The following is a 3,716-nucleotide window of genomic DNA, read 5'->3' on the forward strand; positions in this document are numbered from 1 at the left end:
AAATGAACAGATAAAGAAAATGTCCATTTACACAATGGAATATTATTCAGCCATAAAAAATGAAGTTTTCTTATTTGTAACAACATGGATGGAACTGGAGAACATTATGTTAAGTGGAATAAGACAAGCACAGAAAGACATTTCACATGTTCTCACTCACATGTGTAAGCTAAAAATTAAAACAATTGATCGCATAGAGATAGACAGTAGAACGATGGTTACCAAAGGATGGGAAGTGAAGTGGGGAGAGGGAGAGAAAATGGGGATGGTTAGTGAGTACAAAAATATAATTAAATAAAATGCACAAGAGAGTGACTGTAGTCAGTAGTAAATTATTGTATATGCTTTTCTTTTTCTTTGTAAGAAGACATCTATTTGGCTTTTAATATAAAATGACTCAAAGAAACACAGAAAGAACATATCGGCCGGGCGTGGTGGCTCACGCCTGTAATCCTAGCACTCTGGGAGGCCGAGGCGGGCGGATTGCTCAAGGTCAGGAGTTCAAAACCAGCCTGAGCAAGACCCGGTCTTTACTAAAAATAGGAAGAAATTAATTGACCAACTAAAAATATATACAGAAAAAATTATCTGGGCATGGTGGCGCATGCCTGTAGTACCAGCTACTCAGGAGGCTGAGGCAGGAGGATCGTTTGAGTCCAGGAGTTTGAGGTTGCTGTGAGCTAGGCTGACGCCATGGCACTCACTCTAGCCTGGGCAACAAAGTGAGACTCTGTCTCAAAAAAAAAAAAAAAAAAAGAAAGAAAGAAAGAACATGTCATACAAGCCAGGTGCTGAATTAAAAAAAAAAAAACCCAACCAACAGATTTGTCATACTCCCTGTCTTCGGCCTGGATTAGAAAACAGGAAACTACAAACCAACCAATATCTGTCCCTTTGAAGAAAACATATTAAAAGAAAAAGGTCCCTGAAATCTGACAGGTGGTTTTTAGAGGCCAGGGGGAGCTTCCTGGTGAAATGAGATAGAAGCGTTTTTGGAATATGGCCACTGCCTCCTGTTTCTTCTTCTTCTTCTTTTTTTTTTTTTTTTTTTGAGGCAGAGTCTTGCTCTGTTATCCAGGCTAGAGTGAGTGCCGTGGCATCAGCCTAGCTCACAGCAACCTCAATCTCCTGGGCTCAAGCAATCCTGCTGCCTCAGCCTCCCAAGTAGCTGGGACTACAGGCATGCGCCACCATGCCCAGATAATTTTTTCTGTATATATTAGTTGGCCAATTAATTTCTTTCTATTTTTAGTAGAGACAGGATCTCGCTCTTGCTCAGGCTGGTTTTGAACTCCTGACCTTGAGCAATCCGCCCGCCTCGGCCTCCCAGAGAGGTAGGATTACAGGCGTGAGCCACCGCGCCCGGCCTGCCTCCTGTTTCTTGTTCATGACGGTCATCTCAAGGGAGGACGCCAGCCTGGGCAACACGTGACGCCACTTGTGCCGGCTGAGGTCTCACAGTCAGGCAGCCCTGTAGTCTTCCAGCCCACGTCTTCACTGAACCTCACCCGTGTACAGTCTCTTGTCACCCGATGCTGAGAGAAGGATCGGCTCGTGGGGGTGGAAAGCCACTTCACTGCTGGAGCCCGCGTGGCCGGGCAGCTTATGCAGCACTCTCCTGCTGGTGGCATCCCACACTTACACCAACCTGTCAGCTGAGCCAGCTGCTGTTTTGCTTCCATGGGGTGACCAAGAACGTCTCAGAAGAGTCTTTTCAAAGTTGTGTACGTTTCCTTGAAGTATCTTCAACACCTCTCCTTGGGGGCAAATGGCCGGACAACCCAGACACGAACTGCATCGTCCATTGCACTGGACAAGAGATAAGAGCCTTCGGAACTTAAACTCATGGCCTCTCATGGTGTGAGTCAGCTTATTTTGGCGCAGGTCCCAAACCTTGATATCGTTGTCTATTCCACCAGAAATAATCTGATCGCTTGTATCATCGAAGGTCACAGCTAACACCTGGTGTGTATTCTGAAATGTCTGAATGGCTGCTTTCTTGCGGATGCCCCAAAGCTTAACTGTATGGTCATCACTGCCAGTGCGGACAAGCTGGGGGCCCCTCCTAGCTGGCTAACAGGAGCTCAGGAAGGAAGCCTGTCCCTTTAGCCTTTTCCCTCTCTCGCCTGTTTCACTGTCCCACACTGCCACAGTTTTATCCGTGGATGCTGAGAAGGGCATACTGCCTGCCTCTGTGTCACAATGCAGTTCCATCACCGCTCCACTGTGTCCCTTCAATGTGGCATAGTTATCGCAGTCACCGTAGACATTCCACAACAGTATCGGTCGGTCAGATCCTGCAGGTGCTAAGGTGGATCCATTGGGGTGAAGCTTGCAGCAGTATATTCCCCTTCATGTCCTGCCAGCAGCATGATTGGGGCTTGAAGGGAGGAACACCTTGGAGGCCCCGCTGGGAGCAGAGCTCCCCGCGTCCCCTGCTGCCCCCGGGCCACCCCTCGGCTCCCAGCAGCAACTCAGGCCGCTGCCGCTTAACTGGGACCAGTGGCAACTCCAGCCCGTAGGCTTCTGCTGTTCTATCAGGGTGGTAAACGCTCTCTTCAGCGCCCCACGGACCCGCAGACACCCGCGGGCACCACTCGATTGGTTCCGACTTAGTTCTTCCTCCATAACTTCCCTGTGTATGCTTTTAAAAGCTAAGAGTGGAATTGGAATATTCCAAACACAAAGAAATGAGAAGTGTTTGAGGTAATGGATACCCCAATTATCCTGATTTGATTATTACACATTGTATTACTGTGTCAAAAAATCACATGGTACCCCGTAAATATATATGACTATTACATACCCATAATAATTAAAAATTAAAGATTAAAAAAAAAGTGATGGGATATGTCAAAAGCAAATAGAAGCAAACTTGAAGGAACTCCCACTAGCCAAATTGGGGACAATTTGAGGATCAAAATATGTAATGATAGTAATAGATTATGACCAATGAATTATACAGGAAACTATGAGTCCATACTGATATACATAGGCAAATAGATGGAAAGTTCGATGATGAATAGGATATTTTCATAGTTTAAAATTACTTTTCCATAAATATTTATTAATTGCAAGGAACAATAGCATAGCTTTGCTATATATTGTATGATTTTACATACATACTTTAGCTATATGACATTATCCTCTAAAGCATAAAGTCACTATGGAAAAGGCAAAACTGTAGGGATGGAGAACAGATTGGTGGTTGTTTGGTGTTAGGGGAGGGGGAGGGCTTGACTCAAAGGGGTAGTATGAAGGAAAATTTTCTGGGGTGATGGAACTGTTCTGTATCTTGATTACAGTGGTGGTTGCATTGTTGTGTATATATGTCAAAACTCAAAGAATTGTGCACCAAGAAAAAGTGAACTTTGCTGTACATAATTTTTTTTAAATCAAAAAAGAATAACTTTATAGTGGAAAAGCCTGAGAGACCAGACCTTATTCAAATAATCAAAGTGAACATGATTGGTAATGGGATAAGTTGAAACCCTGAAACCTGAGAGCATGCAATGAGAAAAACGTAGACCCCACTTTTGTGACATTCCTGACAAAGATGCATCACCTGAATCTAATAATGATGAATCATCAGACAAACCCAAATTGACTGAAATTCTACAAGATATCTGCCCTGTAATCTTTAAAAGTGTCAAAGCCATGAAAGTCAAAGAAACATGAGAACTCTTTTGCAATTGTTGGCATACATATCTTGCACA

The 3,716-nt window shown here is 44.2% G+C and overlaps 1 pseudogene; it reads right to left on the reverse strand.

The window, feature by feature from the left end:
• Nucleotides 1-1,494: 1,494 nt before the first annotated feature.
• LOC105873452 (U5 small nuclear ribonucleoprotein 40 kDa protein pseudogene) lies at nt 1,495-2,628 on the reverse strand (annotated as a pseudogene).
• Nucleotides 2,629-3,716: the final 1,088 nt, after the last annotated feature.

Source organism: Microcebus murinus, chromosome 6 (genome assembly GCF_040939455.1).
Source record: "Microcebus murinus isolate Inina chromosome 6, M.murinus_Inina_mat1.0, whole genome shotgun sequence".
NCBI classification, from domain to species: Eukaryota; Metazoa; Chordata; class Mammalia; order Primates; family Cheirogaleidae; genus Microcebus; species Microcebus murinus.